General features: G+C 34.6%; 1 protein-coding gene across 1 annotated transcript in view; it reads right to left on the bottom strand.

The window, feature by feature from the left end:
- LOC102528082 (sodium channel protein type 2 subunit alpha) overlaps positions 1-13,795 on the bottom strand; it is a 272,534-nt gene that overhangs the window by 126,116 nt on the left and 132,623 nt on the right. The window contains exons 5-6 of the mRNA XM_072961091.1: positions 3,616-3,735; positions 907-1,063 (exon numbers count right to left, since the gene is read on the bottom strand). The gene's annotated coding sequence lies outside the window, so the exon portion shown is untranslated. The remainder of the gene's footprint in view (positions 1-906; positions 1,064-3,615; positions 3,736-13,795) is intronic.

Genomic DNA, 13,795 nt, shown 5'->3' with positions numbered 1-13,795 from the left:
TCATACATATACGTACGTATATTTGTTTTCACATTCTTTTTCGTTATAGGTTACTATAAGATATTGAATATCGTTTCCTGTGCTATACAGTAGAAATTTGTTGTTTATCTATTTTATATATATTAGTTAGTATCTGCAAATCTTGAACCCCCAATTTATTCCTTCCCACTCCCTTCCCCCTCTGGTAACCGTAATTTGTTTTCTATGTTTGTGGCCATTAGCTTTTACACTACTGGATATTCCCAGTAACAATATACATTTTCATGTCTCTGTTCCTTCCTGTACATTGTTACCTCCACTGAGAACCTTCTTTGTTTTCCATCATCTGCCTGGTAGTCTACTAATCTTATAAACCTCAGGTCTTGTGCAGACCTGGTCAACCATCTAAAGCAGATTCATTACTCCCTTCTCCTTTGTCTTAGATACAGTGTTATAGCTCTATCACCCATATTCACATGGTTCTTATAAGGATCAATCAAATGAAACTGGAAAATTATTTCTGAAACAATAAATTGCTACAAAATTACTTTGAAATGATCAGTAGGCAGGGCTGGATAACAATCCCAAGAGAACTTTGAGCATCCTTGCTTTTCTTCCTTGGCATTGACGTAAGGGTCCATCACACTGTACTATCATATTTATTTAATTTAGACCTTTCGGCCCCTCCTTTTTTCAGTCTGCCTCTGGGAACACAAAGAGCAGGCTGCTAATCAGAAGAGTCCCAGCTGGAATGAAACTGACAGTGTGGGTGCTGAACAAAGTGTTATTAACACTGTGGGCAGAAGCAAAGGATCAGAAAAATGCTTTCTTCCTAGAAATAGCTCCTGGGCACTCCTCCACCTCATTTGCACCTCTACGTGTTAGTCATGTAGACTTAAAAAGATAGGACCAAAAATTCAAACCTACCCTGTCTCTTTAAATAAAGGCAACCCCAAATGTCTGAGAATATCGACTGTTGTGTACATCCACTCAACTGGATAAACATTTATTAGCAGGCCCCAGGTTCGGTGCTAGGGATGAAAAGATGAACAAGGCAGAATCTCTGTTTCAAGTACCTCACCTTCTAAAAGATAAGAGAAAAATGAAATCAAAATTAGCATAAAGTGGGATACATTTCATAATACAGGCAAGTATAGCAAATGACAGAGCTAAAATCTTCCCAGGTGGAAAGCAAGAGGGAGATCAAAAGAGATTTCCCAGGTGAAAAAACAACGAAAGAGTATTTACCAGTGTACTTACACAACTTTCCACTAAAACCTATTTTGGTTTTTTGCCCAGCCCTTCAGAGCATATAGTCTATGAATTTATCACTTACTTGAATGCCTTCTAAATTTGGAAAAATGTTATAACCTACATTTTGAATTACTAGTTGAAGTACTTTCCTTTCTTGCCTTCCATCTAGTCTGAATTTTGGATAAACCTGACATTTATTTAAGTATAATTTGATGTTATATTTAAACTACTACTCTGCATATTTGTTTTCCTAGTAAGGAATTCTTTTCTAGTCAAATACTTTCAATTTTTTGATACTCAATATTCAATATCATAATTTTTTATAAGTTAAATTTTATTTTCAGCTGACTTTGATTTTAAGTTACTTCTATACTCTATTACTTTCATTTCTGAATTTATGAAACTATTGATATTTTCTAGTCCTTTGAACAGATTAGAGACTCACTTATGCACAAAGAAGATCATGTTAAGTTCCACTCATATAATCAGTAAGGCTGTTTCAGATAGACATTGCAAGGTTAAACCCAGAACTAAGCCAGGATCAGATCTTGAGCAAAAGGCTATTTTATGAGCAATTTTGACTAGATTCTTGAGCTTCTTACATATTTTAAGGAATCCTGAAGCATCCTCCTTTACAAATGAAAATGATGCATCTCCACTGAACTCCATGGTAAATGCAAAAGATAGAAAATTGAAAATAAACCTGGTGCTTATAACAAATTTAAGAGGAAAGTTGATGAGAGAAAACCTAAATGGAAATTAAGATCCCCTGAAAAAATCCTCAGAAAGGTACAGGATGACCCTTGTACTGTTGCTTCCATTTGGGTAGTTGTCTTATATGCATGCACATGAGGTTGTCTGATGACAAATTTCATGATTAATTTCAATATTAAAACCCTGCTTTTGTTTGAGTCTGGTCATCAGGAAAGGAGCAAAAGCTTTTTGGCTACGCACTGGCTCTGCTTCCAATAGTAAGAAACATGAGAAAACACAGAACACCATTGCTTTTAAAAAAGAAAGCAATGAGGCTAAAAACAGAATGAAAGCCAGCAATCGCAGTGTGTCTCCAAGGGTAAAGAGCTAATTTAATGCTGCTCTTTTACAACAAGCATAAGTAAATAGTTCTCATTCATGCTTTAATTAATCAGATTAATGTAAGCACTAGTTGGATGGAATAAATGTTTGTCTTTTCCATTCTTGTGTGTTATGATTTGCTTATTGGTATCTCAGCTCCATTTCAGATAGCTTAGAGGAATAATTCTGTTCATTCAAGCATGCTGGCAGAGCTGGTTCCAACAAGAAATATCTCTACATATCAGAGTATGGCTCAAAGGTATCTGCAGAAAAAATACCATTTCTATTAAGCCAGTCAAGAGTATATGTCCCAAAGAGATGAACCAAAAAGAAATTTTTTATAAATCCCATAGTAAACGTTTTAAGAGACGAGTTCCTTATGCCATGCTATTCTTTATGGTAGAATACTTTCACCATGTCTCTTTAATCTTTGCTCCTCCATCATTCTCCTAAAGTTCAGGTCCAGAGTCTTCTCTTTTAGAACCTGTCCTGACTACCCTGGCCCACACTGCCTCTCTTCTCTAAACAATGCAATTTTTTGCATGAACTCTGACACAATAATAGAGTAAGAATACAGTCACTATTTTGATGTATGCCTGGGCTAGGAAAAATGTGGGCTTTGGTACAAGGCAATCCTTGGGTGAAATATCAGTTCGAATATTTACTTAACCTTTCTATTATTGTTTAACTCCTTTGTGATAGCCAACTGTTAACTATCTGGTAAGGTTGTGAGTATTAAGTTAAAAAAAAGGTAGCATGCCTAGAACAGGGTAGACATTCCATAAATGTTATTATGGTATTTATAAAAATGATATCATAGACTATGATAAGAAGGTTTATTCATGTTAACTATACTTTTGGCTAGACAATGAAATACATTTTTAATATAACTGGGAGTCAAAATCTATTCATTTCTGTATCTTCCAGCTAGACTAAACCCTAAATACTCCTGAATAGGCCCTTCTGAGATATTAACAGATTTTATTTACAGTTGACCCTTGAACAACATGGGTTTGAACTGCACAGGTCCACTTATAAGTGGAGTTTTTCAATAAATATGTACAGCAATACTGTAGAATCCCTTGTTGGTTGAATCCACGAATGTGGAACTGGGAATACAATATGGAGGGCAGGAGGACCAACTGTAAAGTTAAGTGAGAATTTTTTGACTGCAGGGAGGATCTGCAACCCTCCTACCTCCCCACCCTGTGCTATTCAAGAGTGAAATGTAGTTGTCTCTATTTAAAGACTATCTAGTGTTTGAATGCAAAAACAAAATATATACAAGAAAGTCAAAGTTCACCATACCCTCACTCTTCTTTGCTCCATACAACTTCATTTCTATGTTCCAGACTTTCTCTTCCCCTTTAATAGGATCATTTCCCTCATTTCAGGTACTCAGTCCTCTCCTTATCATTTACTTGCTTCCTAAAGAACAAATCAAAGAAATGGTTTCTAAGAATTCAGTCTACAAGTTTGTGAACAACTAAAGAACTGTACTTCAGATTTATTCTTTTTTAACAAGTAAATCTTTATGGAATAAAGTTGTCTGTTTCATGAATAAAAAATTTAGGGCCACACAAAAATATATACATGGATGAAGTTACATACACACACATACAAACACATAAACTACATATATATATTTCTTAATCCCAATGAGAACTAATAAAGTCCTAACTAAGGCAGAGGCAACAGAATGGAAAGAAAAATAGAAGAGAGAGATATTAAAATTTTATAATGTACAATAGTTAAAAACAAGATAAAGGGGCCAAGAAAATTCATTGGTCTTTTCAACAAATGATGCTGGGTCTATTGGATATCCACATACAAAAGAATGAAGTTGGACCCCTTCCTTACACCATACAGAAAAATCAAGACAAAATGGATTATAAATCTAAATTTAAGATCTAAAACTACAAAACTTTTAGGAAAAAAAATAGAAGTAAATCTTCATTACCTTGAGTTATGCAATAATTTCTTAGACACAACACAAAAAAAGCATGTGTGACAAAGAAATATAAGTAAATTCGAATTTATCAAAGTTAAAAACTTTTGTCCTTCAAAGACCACCATCAAGAAAATGAAAATGCAATTCACAGAAGGGAGAAAATATTTGAAAATTACAGATCTAAAAGGAATTTGCATCTAGCATATATAAAGGATTTTTACAAGTCAATAAATAAAATACCCAACCTAATTTTAAAAATGGGCAAAAGATTTCAATAGATATTTCTTTAAAGAAAATACACAATTCGCCAGTAAGTACAGGAAAAGATGCTCAACATCATTAACATCAATGGGGAAATGCAAATCATAAATCACACTGAGATACTACTTCACACCCACTAGGAAGACAATAATGACAAAAACAACAACGGATAAAAAAGACAAGTGTTGGTGAGGATATGGAGAAATTGTAACCTTCTACATGCTAATGGGAATGTAAAATGGTTCAGCCATTTTGGAAAACAGTTTGGCAGTCCCACAAAAAGTTAAAAATAGAGTTACCATATGACTCAGCAATTCCATTCCTAGATCTATATTGAAGAGAAGAAAAAAGAAGTACATTAACACATAACCTTGTACATGAATGCTCATAGCAGTATTATCCAGAATAGCCAAAAAGTAGGAACAACAAATGACTATCAACTATTTAATGGATAAATAAAATGTGGTTTATCTCTACAATGAAATAGTACGTGACAATTAAAATAAATAAAATCCAGATACATGCCCCATAATGGATGAATCTTGAAATCATTATGCCAAGTGAAAGAAGCCAGTTCACAAAAGACCACATAACGTATGGTTATAGTATATGAAACATCCAGAATAGGTAAATTGATAGAGACAGAATGTAGATCAGTGGTTGTCTAGGGCTGGAGATGCAGGGGTGGAGAGATGGGGGAAATGTAAAGTGACTGTTAATGAATATGGGGCTTCTTGTTGGGATGATTAAAATGTTCTAAAATTGATAGTAGTGATAGCTGCACAATTCCGTGAATATACTAAAACTCAGTGCATTGTATACTTTAAATAAGTGAACTGTATAACATGCAAATTATTTCTCTATAAAGTGGCTTAAAAATTAAATTCTTGGGAAAGGAATACATAAACACACACACACACACATACAGTGTAAGTTTAGGCTATCAGTTTCTGGTTTGGAAGACTGAAGATTGAAATCAAGGACTGTCAAGGTAAAAGAAGAGCCATTAAGATGAATAGCAAAATATGGGAAAACATTGCTTAACAGTGAGAATGTCTATGAGTGAGTGTCCAGCTAACATTTATCTGAATTTGGGCCAGAGAGAAAGGTTGCCTGCTTGTTTGGGTGTTCAGCTGACACAACCATATTCCCTACAAGACAGAATCTTTCAAGGAAACATTTCCGGGGAATGTAATTTTAGTGGCTTTTAGATGTCCACGACAATCTCCTTTTGCTTCACCATCCTCTTCTGGAAGTGACCAGCGGGAAAAAATCCATAGTAGATACTTGCTGTACCTGCAACTCTGCATACATCTCCTCATCTTTTTATGCACTCACCCCAGTTTCTCTCTAGAGATCTTTCTTGCCCAAACTCTTGGTACTGTTAGTACATGTGATACTGTCGCCACTTTCAGTTTCTGGTATAGATATGTATTCCTCTGGACACCAAGCCTGGTTCAAGATCAGACATTAGTCTCAATCAGAGTCAACTGATTAAAATACCAAAATTTTGGAATTGGACTAGGGTTGTGAGATTACAAACATATAATTCCTGGAGGCCATCTTGGCATAAGGGGAAAGAGCATATCTATGAATAAAGCCAAAAGTGAGAAAAGAAAAGGCAACAGCTAGAAGAGAGATTAGGTCCAGGTGATTTCATTAGGTTCCTGGTTGCAGGCCTGCCTAAAGTCATATCATCTTCTGGACTTTCCAATTCTATAAGCCAATAAATTCTCTTCACACTTAAGCCAATTATGGATGAATATTGTTACTTGAAGCCGAATAATCCCAACTAATTTTTACATCACTACTTCTAAAATGCCTGCTTCATGGCAGGCAAAAGAAAACTGGGTAGTCTTTTTCATAGCTGGCTAAGGCTCTTCCTAAACAAAAATAAATCACAAATTGAGGCTAGCTTAGCAGACATCTTTTCTTTCCAAATGATTATTAATGTGATTGATCTAAGTCTGTGTAAAACACATAAATGGAACAGCACTATATTAAAGAAATCTTTTTATTTGCAAGTGCTCAGGGAAAACATTATCAGATATGTGATAGCAGCTCTCAGAAAGCAGTTTTAGTTCTAACACTTGAAATTCTTGTATTCAATTACAAATTTGTTTTATTAAATGGTCTCATTTTATTTGTTCTTAGCACGCACTGGACTTTGTTTTGCTAATGCTTAGGACACACCCTGTGAATTAAGCCCTCAGGAAAATGCCTTCAATGCTTCTTACAATTGATCTCCATATTAAAAATTGCATGAAGATTATCCAATAGATATAGCATGTTACCCTAAGTGCAGTGCTTCCAACTTATAAAAGAGATATGGCAAACAACCTTGTTTGTCACCTCATTTATTTCCTCCAAGTTTATGATCTAGAGAATGGAGTTTTTCAATGTTTTCTTCTTCAGTAGCTAGAGATTGTTATTGTGTTATAACACATAGACTTGTAGGACTGAAGTTTCTAGAGATTATTTAAGTATTCCTCTCTAGTTAAAATTGTGTTTGTGTGTATGTGTGTGTAATCAGAGATTATTTACAGCTTGAATCTTTAATCTTTCTCCATCACACCAACCTATCATAATCAGAATAGACTTTTTTTTTCTGGCAGATCATTTTTGTCTAGATCCTTGAGGGTGATGATCAAGAATTTAGTTGATTTTGTAATTTTAGTTATGTCAGACTCTAGATTCTGGGACTGGTACTTTAGGAAATGAAAATTCTGGTTCATTATGATGGCTGTTTCTTGCTTGCTGAGTTGCCTATTTGTTGTTCAAGGCTCTTTACCACTCAGGTACTAGTAATTAGCAACTAATTTAAGAAGTAAAACTACATCCTTAATCTTCATTTGTTCTTAAAGTTACTACCAAAAGTTTAGGAATTTGTAGAACAAAGTTTGAATTAGTGAAGAAAAACTGTTCATATCACTCAAAAAACTGAACTGCATTATTGACAGTTATCATTATACTGCTTGTCAATGATGATATAAACAATGTTAGTCCAGTTAATCTACAAGGACACTCTTGAAACAGAGGAACCTAGCAAGGACAAAATCATTGTAGTGCCTGATCAATTCTGCTGGTAGAAAATTCAGTAGTTTACAGAGATATTGCAAAGTAAATGAATCAGTGGGGCTTTATACAGATGCAACAGCACACTACAAAGGATTTGGAGAGATGAAATGAGTATGGGTTAAACAGCAGGTGAATCAGGATGTTTACATTGGACATTTCAACCAAAGAACCAAGAATCAGTAAATGCAATGCTGTATTCCAAAGAAAGTTCCAGACATGCATAGTTGAATGAAGTTTCATGATTCTCATAGCCCTATGTTCACCTCAAGGGGACAAACTTTGGTCTGTGGAAATTAGAGGGTATTTTTGAAGAGGAATTGTTTTGAAACTTCTACTAATTAGTCCTCAAAACACCTTCCACCAAGAGAGAAGACTGAAGGTAGTCTCCATCTTCACCTCAAGCATAGTAATAGGGTTTTCAATGGCATTAGTCATAAAGCTTAAAACAGGTCCCCAGCATTTATTCAGGCCTAGGACACAAGAAAATCTAATAAGCTGCTTTTGCTAGTAAAAATCTGTGTGGTATTAAGCAGAACACTTGAACTTTTTCAGGCTCTGTCTTGTCTTCTGTAAAAGTAGTATTTCGATAGACTTACCTCTCTCACAGGATTGTTCGCAAAATAAATAAAATGACAATATGGTTTTTAAACTGTAACATACTACTACATCTCTTTACAAAGTCTATTTTTGAAACACATATTTTTATTTGACTTTGTATAAAGATTTCTTTCCACTGTATTATTTCTATCTGCTATATATACACATAAAAACTTTAGAAAATTAACATCCAATGAGATAATTTGGCCTCCTGTGCTTTCAAGAAAATTGACTTGGATTTTTCGTACTCCTCTATACTCTTCCCGTGGCTTTCACTGCTTATTTGTTAGTCGCCTATATGTTAGCCATACTTATTTGATTGTTTGGAAGCCTTTGAAATAAGATAACCATTTCGTTCATAGCTTAGTGGCTACTAAAATGCCTCGACAAATTATGTGCAACAACTCTTATTCAGAAGCCTGAGGAATAAGTATCCTCATGCACATTGTGACCATGTAAATACTGGACCAGCAATTTGTTTACAGACTATCCAGGGCTCACAAATTATGATATCTTATTTCAAAGTACTAATTGTTCTCTGACTAGCAGTTTCAGTCAGGTGTTCCATAGCACCTGTGCGTACCTCCATCTTCAGATGTGCATTGTGTTGAACCTGCTGGGCTGGCAGTTTCCCTCCCTAGTCCATAAATTCCTTCCTTAAGGTAAGGGACTCTGTTTTTGTCTTACTTGTGTCCCACTATCTAGCTTTCAGTGAATACTTGTTGAACAGACAAATAACTCAAGCTTCAACATTTTATAACATCAAAATTACTGTCATAAATAATTCCCTGAACTTTGAAAATGAAGTTCCTTGTCTCAACATATCCTCTAACAGTGATATTACATTATTTTTCTCATAAAACACATGAAGCAAGTCTCTGACCTCTTATAATAAGCACGATGAATGACACATTTCTTACCTTGAAGCTTCTACTCTTAAGAGATATAACTAATCAGGCTGTACAGGTTTATTTATGTTTACAAACCTGCCCAGATCAAGTGACCTGCAACTTTGCTTTAACATGACTATTTTTTTCCACTGTGTTCTTTAAATAAGTAAGTAAGTAGGTAAGTAAATAAATAAATAAATAAATGGCTAGATGAAGCAAATTAGTAGTATCTACCTGGAGGCTAGGAAACTGACACTCTTAAAACAGTGAGAATAAATCAACAACCAATATTTATCCAAGTGCTTATAATTGTCCAGCCTATGCAGAGCACCTGCCTTGGTGTTAACCAGCACTTAACTACTGTGTGAGCGGCTGCCAGGCTCTACTTACTGCTACGAATTATTTTAGATTCTAAAGTCTGTGTTTGCATTATCAGCCCTTCTATTTGGCTCCCCCCTGAGCTTACCATAGCCTGTTCCCGCCCACTCACTCAGCAAGGCTGCCTGGCACAGGAGCAAAGCACTGTGTGAAGTCCATTTATGTCCCGCAGGACAGCCCACCCTCATCACACCTGCTCCACTTGAAGCTGAACAAATGGGTCCAGGTGTGCAGTGACCCATAGCAACAGGGGACTAAAGCCAGGGCCACCTGTCTTGCTGGGTAGCAGAGGGAAAGATTTTTCTAGAAGAACTACACATTACCTATTTGGGGCAAATTAGGATCCCTAGCTAGAGCAATGCTTTGCAAGGGAAGTAAGGGTACTATTCTTTTCCAGATAGAGATAAAAACAACAACAGCAACTTGTGTTACTAGAGATAACTTATTGCAAGAAAAATAATGGAGTTGCTTTCCAAAAGACTTCAAAATATACTTACTTACATATAAAATAGATAACAACAAGGAACTACTGTATAACACAGGGAACTACATTCAATTTCTTGTAATAACTCATGATGGAAAAGAATTTGAAAAGAAAAAATATGTGTGTATACATATAACTGAATTGCTTTGGTGTACACCTGAAACTAACATTGTAAATCAACTACACTTCAATAAAAAATAAAATTGAACAAAAAGATACTTAGTTATCCACCATATACAAAAATAAACTCAAAATGGATTAAAGGCCTTAATAGAAGACCAGAAACCATAACGCTACTAGAAGAAAACATAGGTGGAACACTCTTTGACATCCATGGTAGCAATATTTTTGGATCTGTCTCCTAAAACAAAAGAAATAAAAGCAAAAATAAATAAAAGGGATCTATTTAACTTAAAAGCTTTTGCATAGCAAAGGAAACTATAGACAAAATGAAAAGACAACCTATTAAATGGGAGGAAATATTTGCAAATGATATGACCAATAAGGGGCCCACATCCAAAATATATAAATAGCTCATATAATTCAACAGCAAAAAAAGAAACAACCCGATTAAAAAATGGCCAGAAGACCTTAATATACATTTTTCCAAAGAAGATATACAAATGGTCAACAGACACATGAAAAGATGCTCAACTTTGTTAATCATCAAGAAATATGCAAAGCAAATTCAGAATGGCCATCTTCAAAAAGATCACAAATAACAAATTGTTGGTGAGGATGTGGAGAAAAAGGAAACCTCGTATGTTGTTGGTGGGAATGCAATGTGATGCAGCCAATGTGGAAAACAGTATAGGGGTTTCTCAAAAAACTAAAAATAGAACAGCATTATTCACAATTGCCAAAATATGGAAGCAATCTAAGTGTCCACCAACAGATGAAATGGTTAAGAAGATGTGGTATATATATATGTATGTATGTATGTATGTATATATATATATATATATGCCACCAACATGGAAGAAGCTGAAGGGTATTACGCTAAGTAAAATAAGTCAAACAGAGAGAGACAAATACTGTATGATATCACTTATATGTGGCATCTAAAAAATAAAACAAACTAGTAAATATAACAAAAAAGAAACAGACTCACAGATAGAGCAAAGCTGTAGTTACCAGTGGGGAGAAGGAAGAGGTGAGCGACAAGAGAGGAGTAGGGGATTAAGAGACACAAACTACTATGTATAAATTAAATAAGCTACAAGTGTTTATTGCACAACACAGGGAATATAGCCAATATTTTACAATAACTATAAATGAAATACAACCTTTAAAAATTGTGAATCACTATGTTGTACACCTGAAACTTATAAAATATTGTATATCAACTATACCTCAATAAAATTTTTTTAGAAAAGAATATGCAGTGTTAGTTATCAAAGAGGAGATAATTGTTTAGCTCTATCTGTACAACTGAGTAGATCTGTGGTAAATTATAGATTTTCTCCACAGAATCAAACTTTGTATGTTTAAAGTTACTTCTCTGTCTTTCCATTCTCCAGGCTTAAACACTATGACACAATTAACATTTGCCTATGGGATTTATACTCTCTGAACAATTGTACTATTACTCTCCTTTTCATTTGGGTCAATTTTGAGAATCATTATTCATAAGTTCTGTATCCTCCATTTTCAATTATTTGTCTCCACACTCAGCAATTAAAAATTTCTGATATAAGCACTCCTCTTGTCTATGGTTCTTAATTTTAGCACTTTTTTTTCAAGTTGCTTAATTAGGTCTCAGATTAGAAATGCTGCAGCATTACAAAACGCATAACTCTTTTGTTATCAAAGAGATAATCATTTCTCTGAGATATTTTATTGTAATTTATTTAATGGTTCTGTCCAATTTGTTTCTATAATAATTTAAAACATGAACTATTATGTGTAAGAGACTACATTAGAAAATTTAGAGATTACAAGGATAAGCAAAATATCTAAGCTTTCATGAAACTTACAATCTACTAGGTGATCTAAGATTTTTAATAATTATGCTACATGTCTACACATAGTAAATGCTAAAAGAGAGCAAACCGGTTCTTCCCCTAAATCCTTTACTGTAAGATTGAAAGCTCAGTAATATTCCACTGACACTCCTATTCCAGATTCACCAGGCATATGATCTTGATCAAGTTACTTGACCTCTTGAAACCTCAACTTCTATATCTTTAAAATGAAAACAACACCAACACTTAACTCGTAGAGTTGTGAAAATTAAATTTAAAAAATCCACATGAAGCACAATACAGTACCAATCACTGTGCCCACGAAATACAAGCCATTATATTCTTATTGTTATATATCCGTATGCCAAAATATCAGAAAGGTGAAAGGATGATAGACAAATCAATGAAAAACTGAGAAGCAAATTGTTTGGATAGAAGGCTAATGATTTTGGGTAAGATCTTGGAAACTTCACTTCCGGTAATGGGGGAGAGAGGAAATAAGTCCTGAAAATAACAGGATTTCCTGCCACTTCAGTGAGATAGGGCATCAAAATCCAAGTAGGTTTGTAGAGTGCAAGGAAATGTGGTATTTCCTAACCGCCTAGGTTGTGGGCTCTCAATTAGACTTACTACATATAGTCAAGGTTGATGCCATGGAGAGCTAACTGAGAGCATTTCTGAGTTGCATCATCTAGCCACTCAGCAGCCACTCAGGAAAGCAGATTCTCCTACCTTGAATATTGTGGTGTTTGTTTCTGAGTCCAAAGGAGAGAAACCTGGTCCAGGCAGACATCAGGCAAGAGAAAGAAGGGGATGTGCAAGGGATTCTGAGAAAACGAACAAGGTTTCCAGTAAATGCACCCCAAAACCTGTCCTGACTACTGAAGCTGGAAAACTGAATAGAAAATAGTAGGTTATAGAAGTACAGTGTGAAGAAACAAAAGGAGGCTAGAGTTTGAGGAATCAAGAGAAAGTTAAAGAAGCAAGAAACAGTGAGAGATTTCTGGAGTAACCCCTTGAAATGGTGCAGAGATTGAAGCAGGAATATGAGTTCTCTTTAGTAGCAGAGAGACCAAAACCTTAAAAAGGAATGGCTGACTATATGTAAAAATAGATTTTTAAAAGTTTCTTCTGTATAGCCCAGGGAACTATATTCAATATCTTGTAATAACCTTTAGTGAAAAAGAATATGAAAACAAATATATGTATGTATATGTATGACTGGAACATTGTGCTGTATATCAGAAATCGACATGCTGTAACTGACTGTACTTCAATTTAAAAAAAAAAAAAGAATGGCTGAATTTTACATCCAAAAGACGTGAACCCTGACACCAAGATTCCCAGCCTCACAAAAGATTCTGACAAAATTTTCCAAAGACATGTCATTACTTAAATGTTATTATCTTAATAAATCTTTTGTATGATAACCCAACTTAAAACAACAGGCAACCATGCCATGAACATTTTAATTCCTTCTATGTTTCAATTTTAACTTCTTTACTTAAATCTCATCATCTTCTAACATATAATATTATTTACTAATTTGTTATGATTATTGTTTATTGCCTATAACTTCTCCATCCCTAAAACATAAGCTTCATGAAAGTGAAGATCTTTATCTTGTTTACTGATTGATATGTTCTAAGCATCAAGAAAATTTCCTGGCAAACAGTAGATGCTCAATAATATTTGTTGAATAAACGAATCCTTGACTTGCTCACCTCTACCTTCACGCCTTGGTCCTATACAAGACTTTGGAACTTTAAGATGATGGGTGGAGGTGCCCTGATAATTACTGAAATTGAAGTCACTATTAATATATAATTTTTCACACACCTAGATATAGACTGAAATTCATATATACAACATAAATTCTATATTT

The sequence above is a fragment of the Vicugna pacos genome, chromosome 5 (assembly GCF_048564905.1).
Source record: "Vicugna pacos chromosome 5, VicPac4, whole genome shotgun sequence".
Lineage (NCBI taxonomy): Eukaryota > Metazoa > Chordata > Mammalia > Artiodactyla > Camelidae > Vicugna > Vicugna pacos.
Note: the sequence above shows the minus strand (reverse complement) of the source record. Positions and strands in the feature narration are given on the sequence as shown.